The sequence below is a fragment of the Hypanus sabinus genome, chromosome 1 (assembly GCF_030144855.1).
Source record: "Hypanus sabinus isolate sHypSab1 chromosome 1, sHypSab1.hap1, whole genome shotgun sequence".
NCBI lineage: Eukaryota > Metazoa > Chordata > Chondrichthyes > Myliobatiformes > Dasyatidae > Hypanus > Hypanus sabinus.
The window spans coordinates 193005097-193016678 of NC_082706.1; positions in this window are offsets into that span (position 1 = coordinate 193005097).

Below are 11582 nucleotides of genomic sequence, written 5' to 3' on the forward strand. Positions count from 1 at the left end.
TCAGGATGTGTAGTCAGTAGCTTCACGTAGACCTCCCAACTTCACAGCTGTTTGGATTCAGAATTAACTTCTACATAGAAGACCAGAGAGTAGTGGTGGAAAGGACTTATTTGAGTTGGAGGTCTGTTATTAGTGGAGTTCTGCATGGATCTGGGATCCCTGCTCTTGTGGTGCATGTACAATGCATTTTAAAATTATTTACCCCCTGTGGTGAACTACGTGTGCCTGTCTGGACACACCCCCTGCTGACTGCTCCTGTGGCTCCTCCCACAGACCCCTGTATAAAGGCGATCAAGGCCTGAGCCCGGCCTCTCAGTCTCCAGGATGTAGTATGGTGGTCACTCACTGCTTGTTCCTTCTTCCAGTCAATAAAAGCTGATATCTCGCCTTTACGTCTCAGAGAGAGTTATTAATGGTGCATCACCCCATTAGAGGTTTTCACGTTTTACTATTTTACAACTTTGAATCACAGTGGATTTAATTTGGCTTTTTTGACATTGATCAACAGAAAGATTCCTTCGTGTCAAAGAGAAAACAGATTCCTACAGATCTAAACAGATCTACAAATATAAAGCAATAAATAATTGATTGCATAAGTATTCACCTCTTTCAAGTCAGTATTTAGTAGGTGCACCTTTGGTAGCCGACAACTCTCAAACTCTGAATGAAATAGTCTGTGTCTTTCCTTTTTTATAGTTGCATCGATATGTTGGGACTAGGTTTGTCTTCTGAGATATTAACACCTAGAAACTTGAAATTGCTTACTCTCAATTTGACAACTCTCTGCAGCTTACTTCAAAATTGCTTACTCTCAGTTATATCCACTGTGATTCAATGTTGTAAAACAATAGAACATTACAATTTCTGGGGGGGGGGTGCATGAATATTTTTATAGGCTCTGTAGGTGCCTAAGACTTTTGCACAGTACTGTAAGTCACTATATATTACAAGCATTCACAGTAGAACAAAGAAATACATTAGATTCAGTGAAAAGTCTGACTAAGGCTGAAAAGTAACCAATGTACAAAATAAGACAAAACGTAAATAAAGAAATTATGATAGATCCCACCTTCTTGGTGTATCACATTTTGAACTTGTCCCTGATTGTGGGGAGGCCAGAGCCCATGACAGGATGTGTTCAGTCTACAACTGTCACAGCTTTTTCCAATACTGTGCCTGGTAGCCTCCATAATGGATGCTGATGAAACCAGTTAGAACATTCTCTATCTGTAGAAATTTGTTAGAGTCTTTGGTGACATACCAAATCTGCTCAAATCTGATCTCTTCAGAGATCACGTTGAAATTGGCTGCTGTTGGTTGGTCTCTCAAACCTCTGAGTGAATAAGTTGACCCTTATGTTCCACTTAAACATTTCACCTGTCGCCCGTAACTGTGCCCTCCAGTCATAGTCCCACCTGACCTCAGTGGAAAAAGCCTGCAACTTGGAACAATTTCTGGGCCATCAAGTTTTCAGGCCAACTAGCTGGCCAAAATAGAAGCTGAGAGGTAATATTGCAGCAATACAGGACACTGGTCAGACCCCAGTTGGAGTACTGTGCTCAGTTCTGGTTGCCTCACGACAGGAAGGATGTAGAAGCCATAGAAAGGGTGCAGAGGAGATTTACAAGGATGTGCCTGGATTGGGGAGCATTCCCTATGAGAATAGATTGAGTGAACTTGGCCTTTTCTCCTTGGAGCAATGAAGAATGAGAGGTGGCCTGATAGAAGTTTATAAGATGATGAGAGGCATTGATCCTGTGGATAGTCAGAGGCTTTTTCCCAGGGCTGAAATGTTTGCCACAAGAGGACACAGGTTTAAGGTGCTGGGGAGTAGTTACAGAGGCAATGTCAGGGTTAAGTTTTTTACTCAGAGAGTGGTAAGTGCGTGGAATGAGTTGCCGGCAATGGTGGGGGAGGCGGATACGATAGGGTCTTTTGAAAGACTTTTGGATAGATACATGGAACTTAGTAAAATAGAGGGCTATGGGTAAGCCTAGTAATTTCTAAGGTAGGGACATGTTCAGCACAACTTTGTGGGCCGAAGGGCCAGTATTGTGCTGTGGGTTTTCTATGTTTCTATGTCTCTAAAATTACAAGTATGAGTAAATGGAAATGCAAGAGTCTGCAGATGCAGGAACTGGGGCAAACACCAAACTGCTGGAGGAACTCAGTGGGTCAGGCAGCATCTGTGGATGAAAAGGGATGGTTGATGTTTTGGGAGGACACAATGCATCAGTTCTGAGAGTCAAGAGGGAGGAGAGTGAGGGGTGACACAGAGGTTGGTAGGTGAGAGGAAACTAGATGATGTGGGGCTGGAGAAGATGGGTAGATGGAGACAGTGAGGAGGAGAGAAGTGCCGAGAGAGTCTGGTGAAGCATGGGCTTTATGGAAGCACAAAGAAATATATAAAACCAGGTAAGGGAGGAATCATGGGCAGGTGGAACTGGGTGGGGAGGGGATAGGATTGAGAGAATTGTGATGGAAGAAATCAAGGTAGATAGTATGTGGGTGATGGGGCAACAGAATTAGGTGGGGGAAGGTGATGAGCCATTGGTAACAAGGAGCAAGGATGGAAAAGGTGAACAAAGGGAAAAAGAACCTGGACGGACAAGTAGGTGTGAGAAAGGAACACTGGGGGAGTGCGTGACTTGACATTGTAAAGTTTACCGTTCATCACATTGGGCTGTAGGTTAATGTGGAAAGGAGGTGCAGTTCTTCTAACTTGCATTTGGCTTCACTGTGGCAGTGCAGGAGGCCAAGGACAGAGAAAGGGAATTAAAATGACATTGAACTAGTTGTGTGACATTGGCCTAAAAATTGGGCCTTATTAGTTTTTTAAAGGCTTTGGTGTCCAAAGAGTTTAACTGCTACATTTTCTTGCCTGTGTGTTGGGTGCATTGAAACGGGTTCAACACTATTAGATAAAAGCCCCAGTTATTTAAGCACACACATTCCATGAATTTAGTTCCTGAAGCAACTCATTTTTCTCTAGAAAATATTACAGGATTTACTTTTACAATAACTTATCTAATGCTGACTGTCATTTTGTTTCAACATCCTGTCTAAATTTGCTTCTTGAGATAATGGACCAGAAATGCAAGGTGCTAGCTTGAATATACATAAAAAACTCCCTTTTCTCAGGATCACTTTTAATAGCCTAAGCTCTTAGTATGAGTGACAAGGCATCATTAAAGTATAGTTCAACTGCATAAATTTTTTAATACCTCTGGGACAGATTTCCATCAATTCACTATGTGGATGATATTGGATTTTTATTTACCATTGCTCAGTAAATGGAGCACTGAGTTGCAGTCTGAAGAGTAAGTATTCAGTACTCCCATTTGGATAAGCTGGGCAGCACTGTGTGGATCACGTTTTTTGATCTCTCATGTGCCTCAATACCCTACAGCCCTCACTGCTGGGGGAAAAGCTGTGTTCAGTGCAAGTTGGCGCTTCCATTGTACCCTGCATACTGGACCACCTGACTGGCAGACCAAGTTTGTGTGACTTCAGAGCCATGTGACAGACATGGCTATAGGCAGCACTGGGGACCCCCAGGAGACTCTATTAACCGTCTTCCTGTTTTGCCCTATATACTTTGAACTTTAGATACAACACTGAGTCATGGCATCTGCAGAAATTCCCTGATGACTCTGCAATAGTTGGGTGTATAAAGGAAGAATGGGAGGATGAATACAGAGCCCTGGTGGAGGACTTTCTCAAATAGTGTAAGGTGTATCATCTGCAGCTCAATATCAGTTAGACAAAGGAGATGGTGATGGACTTTAGGAAGATCAAGCCTCCATTGCTCCCTGTTACTATTGATGGTGAGGATGTGGATGTGTGAAAATATACAGGTACCTATGGGTGCGTTTGGATGACTGAATTGACTGGAGCACCAACACAGAGGTTATGTACAAGGAGGGTCAGCGTTGCCTCTACTTCCTAAGGAGACTGAGGTCGTTTGGAGTATGCAGGCCTCTCCTTCTCATGTTCGACCAGTCTGTTGTCGCCAATAAAACCTTCTATGAGGTGTTGTGCTGGAGTCAAAACAGGTGATGCCAACAAGGTCAATAAGCTGATTAGAAAGGCTGACTCTGTTATAGGAGTCAAACGGAGACATTGGAGGCTGTGGTAGAACAAAGGACCCTATGGAAGATCCTGGCAATACTGGACAATATTTCTCACCCTCTACATGCTGTATTGAGGAGCACTTTTAGTAATAGACTAAGACAATTGCGCTGCTCCAAAGAAACACTATATGAGGTCATTCCCACCCTCTGCCATTAGGCTCTATAACGAGTCAACCTTTAGCCAGGGAATTGATGATTCCCTCCTGTTAGACTGTTTGAGGTAATTTATTCTTTCTTACTTCTCCTCTAATATTTGTATATCTGCACACTTGTAATGTGACTGTGATATGTAATTTCCTTTGGGATCACTCAAGTATCTACCTATCTACCAGCAGCTGCTTTGGAGAGCTGATTGGGCCTTGACAGCCAAAAAAAGGAAGATTTTAACTTCCTTATATTCTGATATTAACACCTTGTGTTCCGTCTGGGTAGCCTTCCACCTGATGGTATAAACATTGATTTCTCGAACTTCCAGCAATTGCACTCCCTTCCTCTCTTTCACCATTCCCCATTCCTGTTTTCCACTCTCACCTCATCTCCTTACTTGGCCATCACCTCCTCTGGTACTTCTCTACTTTCTTTCATGGTTTTCTGTCCTCTCCCTTCCCTCTTCTCTTGCCCTTTGTCTCTTTTACTAATCAACGTCCAGGCTCTTTACTTTACCCCTCCCCTCTCCCAGTATCACCTATCACCTACCACCTTGTACTCCTTCCTCCCCTCTTCTACCTACTTAGTCTGCCTCCTTTCCCCTTTCTTTCCAGATCTGATGAAGAGTCTCGGGCCCAAACGTCGACTGTTTACTCTTTTCCATATTTGCTGCCTGGCCTGCTGAGTTCCTCTGACATTTAGTGTGCATTGCTTCAGACTTCCAGCATCTGCAGAATCTCTCGTTTTTGATATTTTAACTTATGCTAATCCACAAAATTTCTTCATGCCCCTGTAGTATGTGTGAGACATTACAACACAGGTGACAGCCAACATTTTATTTTGACTATGAGTCGGACTCAGAATTTGATTAACTCCTCTGAATGTCATTCTCATGAATGTAATAATAACAAAAATCTGTTGCACTTGAGCAAACACAATGCAGGCAACATCTGTGTGACGGTGCATGACTGATGCATGCATAAACATTAAATATTGTATTAGTATGGTGTCAGATAAATACCTGTCAATCAGGTATTAAAATAGCAAGACATTTCTTGACACCCAGGAGAAAAAGCCATATAATCTTCAAACATCAATGTCTCCAATCTATCAATATAAAAGTGATTACATCTTGACTGTACCTATCAATCACCTTTTGTACTGCAAAAAAAATTCTACAGCAGTTATGGCCTACATCACCATTATTCACTTCATATTTAGTCAGCAGTCACAATACTAAACCATATCAGACTAAAGAGATAGCCTCTGGCATCGTCGTCGCCAATTCACTGGACTCTGACAACTTGCACTCGTACCTCAATCGCATTTTATTTACTTGTGCACAAGGAGAACATGCGGGCCCCTGTCACCACACTGTTCCAAAATTTGAATATAGCGATACCATTTTTATACAGAAATTGACTAGTTGCATACAAACATTAACCCAATAGAAATTTTATGCATTTTTGAATGACATCATTTGCATATTTAAGTATGAACCATGGTACATATTTAAGGAGTTATTGACCAATTAAATCTGCATGTTGAAGGCCAATAATACTTGAAATCAGTAAAATAACTGTCCGATAGTTGACGCTGCCCTAGAGCTCTTTGTTTGCATCTTCGTCATGTCATGGAATCCTGGTTTCCAGGCTTTCAAGCCTGAGTGACAGCACTATGTCTGCTCACGGACTCTGTCAGTTTATCATCTTAACTGTTGCCTTAGTGAGATTTCACACGGAGAAAGGCTGTACAAAGTGACTGCACTTTGGTCTGTTGGCACACCATTTTAACCCTTGCTTTGCTGGCAATTTCCAAAGCATGCTGAAATAATGCTACACTCTCCAATACTGAGCTTGCAATTCTGAGTTTCTGATTATAACTCTGTGGGCATCAAGTGAGTCAAGGTAAGCCACCTTTATACAGGGATTGAATCGGAAAGTATGGGGCCATTTCTTCAATGATGCAGCTCACCTATGCCTTTTCACCTATTGAATGGAATTTGCTGTGATCTCAAACAAGAGAAAATCCACAGATGCTGGAAATCCAAAGCAACACACACAAAATGCTGGAGGAGCTTAGAAGGTCAGGCAGCATCTATGTATGGAAATGAATAAACAGTTGACATTTCAGGCCAAGACCCTTCATCAGGACTAGAAAGGAAGAGAAAAATTCAGAGTAAGAAAGTGGGGGAAGGGGGATGAAGAAGTACAAGACGGTAGGTGATGGGTGAAACCATGAGGGAGGGAGGGAGGGAGTGAAGTAAAGAGCTGGGAATTTGATTGGCAAAAGATGTAAAAGGTCGGAGAAAGGGGGATCTGATAGGAGAGGGTAGAAGACCATGGAGAAAAAGGAAGTGGGAGGTTAAGGAGATAAAGTGAGAGAGGGAAATAGGAATGAGGAACAGTGAAGGAGAGGAGGAGAGGGCAATTACCAGAAGTTTGAGAAATGCATATTCATGTCATCAGGTTGGAGGCTACCAGGCGGAATATACAAGGGGTGATTGATATGTTCATGGCCTAAGGTAGACAGAGTCAATTTTAGAAAACCTACCACATTTATTTTTCAACATAGTCCCCTCGTACATTTACACACTTAGTCCAGCGGTCATGGAGCATACGGATCTTGGACCTCCTGAAAGTGTCCACAGATGGGTGATTGATAAGTTTGTGGCCTAAAGTAGAAGGAGATGAGTTATACAGTTCTTGCTACATGCACATGCAGTTCAACTCTTAAAGTGAATATGCAGAAAGTTTGGTTAATTACTTATCTCCTTCTACCATAGGCCATGTACTTATCAATCACCCTGATGTTATTAACTGATGAGTTATTAACTTCAAACTTTCTGCATAATCACTTAAGGAGTTGAACTGCATGTTCAGTTAAAGAGAGCAGTATAACTCATCTCCTTCTACCTTAGGCCATGACCTTATCAATCACCCCTGCTGTGGACACTTCCTCCTCCAACTTAGTCTCAGAGCTTTCTACTTTGTCGACAAACAAGAGAAATACTAAAAACAGATCTGATCATTATGAATAAGGATCCAGAAGCACGTAGAAAGTAGTAATTTCAATCAAGAAACATTTCTGGGAACCAGCTGTTAACTTTGCAAGATAATTCTTTATAATTTCTCTTTCATTTTTTCAGAATTTCTCTATACTTATTATTTTTATCTTTTCCATCCCTCTTTCTAACTTTAACTTTCATTCTCTTACACAGAAGACATTCTGGAGGTGCTGGAAATCCTGGCCAAAACTCACAAAACACTGGAGGAACCCAGCAGGTGAGGCAGCCTTGCTGGAGCGGAATAAACGGTCAACATTTGAGCTGAGACTCTTCATCAGGACTGGGAAAGGGAAGAGGAAGATGATAGAATAAAAAGATGGGGGAAAGGGAAGAAGTTACAAGCTGGCAGGTGATAGGTGAAACCAGACGATGGAGGTAGGTGGGAGAATCTGGGAGGTGATAGGTGAAAGAGCTAAAGGGCTGAAGAACAAGAAATCTGATAGGAGAGGATAGAGGACCAAGGGAAGGTGGAGGGGAACCAGAGGAAGATGATTGGCAGGTGAACAAAAGGGAATGTGTAAAAGGGGAGCCAGAATTGGGGAATGGAAAAAGAGACAAGAGGGAGTGGGAGACATTACCAGAAGTTAGAGATATTGATGTGCATGTCATCAGGTTCGAGGCTATCCAAATGGAATATGAGGTGTTGCTCCTTCGGCCTGAGAGTGGCATCATTGTGACAGAAGAGGACACCATAGGCCTCTGAATTTATTTTGCATTCTGCATACGATTGAAAACTAATTTGTGATTCCTTGTTTATGCCTTCTGCTTTGGAATCCATTATGTCACATTAAGTAGTTTTTAATCTGATTGAACAGAATTTCTGCTGCTTGATCTTCTCACACATGCCATCAATCCCTCGGGTAAAGCACCATGTTGGATCAGATGCTTCAAGACATGAAAATTTCATTCAAATATATACACAACCTTTGTAGCCAGCTGTCAGCATTGTGAATGTTGTTCCTTTGCTGCTGACTACAAATACCATACAATTAAATTTATGGCCCAAAACAGTGAATGTGGATTTGCTGATGTTACAACAACCCACAAAACATTATGAATAATATGCTCAGTGAGTAATTTTTCCAGATCAATAAAAGAAATTGAAAGAGAAAGAAATGTAATAAAATGTGGAGAAAGAAATGGCGTGAATTGGGTAAACTGTAATTGGAAAGGATAAAAGGATAAAGAAAAAAAAAATAAAACAGTCAACCAGCAGAATAAGAGAACACTGCAGTGCACTTTAATAATTCAGGGGTGGATTGGTAACATTGCAGCTAGCACAGCTCCAGTGATCACTAATTGAGCTTTGATTCCCGCCTCTGTCTGAAAGGAGTTTGTACGTTCTCCCCGTGAACACATGGGTTTCCTCTGAGTGCTCTGATTTTCTCCCACAGATGTACGGTTAGAGTTAGTAAGTTGTGGGCATGTTGTGCTGGTGTCAGAAGTCAGTGCCAGCATGATCCTCAGACTGTGTAGCCATACAATGTGTTCCACTATATATTTTTTTTAATGTTTTGATGTATGTTTGACAAATAAAGCCAATTATTTTGTGGTGTTGGCCTTGGAGAAGAAAATGACCTAAGAACTTTTGCAAGAGTTTCCTCCACTTAATGCATTCCACTGGTATAATCAAGCCAAGGATTAACCTCGCAAAGAAATCTGAGGACCATATCAGCAATAGCAACAGGATCTCCAAAACCTGAGCTATCATACTGGTTTCTGCAACAGCAAAACTAAAAGCAGCTAAAAGCAGCATGGAATAGACAGAGCCAAGCAAGCATGCAGACAACGTATCAGATCGAATCTTTGCAGTCCTGCCGCACTGTGTCATGCTTAGAAGATAATTAAACAGCAAACAGGAGGAGGAGGCTCCAACAATATCGTTATACTTAACAATAACCATACAACAATTACAGCACGGAAACAGGCCATCTCGGCCCTTCTAGTCCGAGCCGGATGCTTACTCTCACCTAGTCCCACTGGCCCGCACTCAGCCCATAACCCTCCATTCCTTTCCTGTCCATATACCTATCCAATTTTACGTTAAATGACAATACTGAACCTGCTTTTACCACTTCTACTGGAAGCTCATTCCACACAGCCACCACTCTCTGAGTAAAGAAATTCCCCCTTGTGTTACCCTTAAACTTTTGCCCCCCTAACTCTCAACTCATGTCCTCTTGTTTGAATCTCCCCTACTCTCAATGGAAAAAGCCTAACCATGTCAACTCTATCTATCCCCCTCATAATTTTAAATACCTCTCTCGTCTCCCCTCAACCTTCTATGCTCCAAAGAATAAAGACCTAATAAAGACCTTTGGCACTTCCTAGTGCCAAAGCAAATCTGTATCCATAATTCATCCAGCATGTTTCAGTTGTAACAGTATAGCATGGAACAGCTCACAATATCTCTGCTGACCATGATGCCAATCTTAACTAATCCCATCTGCTTGCAGATGGTCAATGTTTGTCCATTCCCTGCCTGTACAGGTGACTGTCCAAATACCTTTTCAACACTGAAATTGTACCTGCTTCCACCACTTCACCTGGCAATGTGTTCAGGGCACCTGAAAGTGTTACAGTGTGTAAAGAGCTATAAATCTCCTCTCTCCTTAAACCCATGTATTTGAGGTTTACACCCTGGGAAAGTAAAAGACTCTAACCTCTATCACAACACTCACAAAATGCTGGAAGAACTCAGTAGGTAAGGCAGCATCTATGAAAATGAATAAATAGTTGACAATTCAGGCCAAGACCCTTTTTCAGGACTGTAAAGGAAGGGGCAAGATGCCAAAATAAAAAGGAGGAGGGAGAGGAAAGGAGGACAGCTAGAAGGTGATAGGTGAGGTAGGTAGGTTGGAAAGATAAAGGGCTGAAGATGATGAAATCTGATAGGAGAGGTGAGTGGACCATAGGATCAAGGGAAGGAGAAGGGAACCCAGGGGAACTGATAGGCAGGTGAGAAGAGGTAAGATGCCAGAATGTAGAATAGAAGGAAGGGGGGGGGGAATTCTTTTTATTGGAAGGAAAAATCAATATTCATGTCATTAGGTTGGAGGCTACCCAGATAGAATATAAGGTGTTGCTCATTCACCCTGAGGAAGGCCTCATCTTGGCACAAGAGAAAGACATGGAGCAATATGTTAGAGTGGGAATGGGAATCAGAATTAAAATGTTTGACCAGCAGGAAGTTCTGATTTTGGTGGACGAAATGGAGGTGCTCATCAAAGTACACCACCTATGCTCTCTATATCTGTCAGAATTTCATATACTTCCATCAGGTTGTCTGTCAACCTCCAGTGCGCCAGACAAACAATTCAAGTTGTTCAGTGACTCATCTGTAGCAGTTAAGGTCACATCATTTATTCTTTGCCACATCAGTCTCTATCCTTACAACAGAATGGAAAAGAAGAGTACTCACTCTTTGCACTCTTTCTGATAAAGTTATTAGTCCATAAGACCATATGACATAAGAGCAGAATTAGGCCATTTGGCCTATCATATCTGCTCTGCTAATCAATCATGGCTGATCCTTTTCTTCCCTTCCTCAGCCCCACTCTCTGGCTTTCTTCACGTAACCTTTGATGCCGTGTCCAATCAAGAACATATTAAGCTCTGCATTAAGTATACCCAATGACCTGGCCTCCACAGCCGCCTGTGGTATAAATTTCACAAATTCACCATCCACTGGTTAAAGCAATTCCTCCAGATCTTTGTTTTAAATGGACACCCTTCTATCCTGAGGCTGTGTCCTCTTGTCCTGGACTCCCCCACTCTGGGAAACATCATTTCCACATCTACTCTGTCCAGCTCTTTCAACATTCGAAAGGTTTCAATGAGATCCCCTCTCATCTTTCTAAATTCTGGTGAGTACAGACCCAGAGCTATCAAACATTCCTTGTACGATAACCCTTTCATTCCTGGAATCATCCTTGTGAATTTCCTGTGAACCCTCTCCAATGCCAATACATCTCTTCTAAGATGAGAAGCCCCAAATTGTTAACAATGCTCAAGATGAAGACTCACCAGTACCTTATAAAGAGTCAGCATCATATCCTTGCTCTAGTATTCTCGACCTCTTGAAATGAATGCTAACATTGCATTTGCCTTCCTGACCATTGACTCTACCTGCAAGTTAATCTTTAGGGTGTTCTGCTCAATGACTCCCAAGTCCCTTTGCATCTCTAATTTTTGGATTTTCTCCCCATTTAGAAAATAATCTGCACATTTATTTC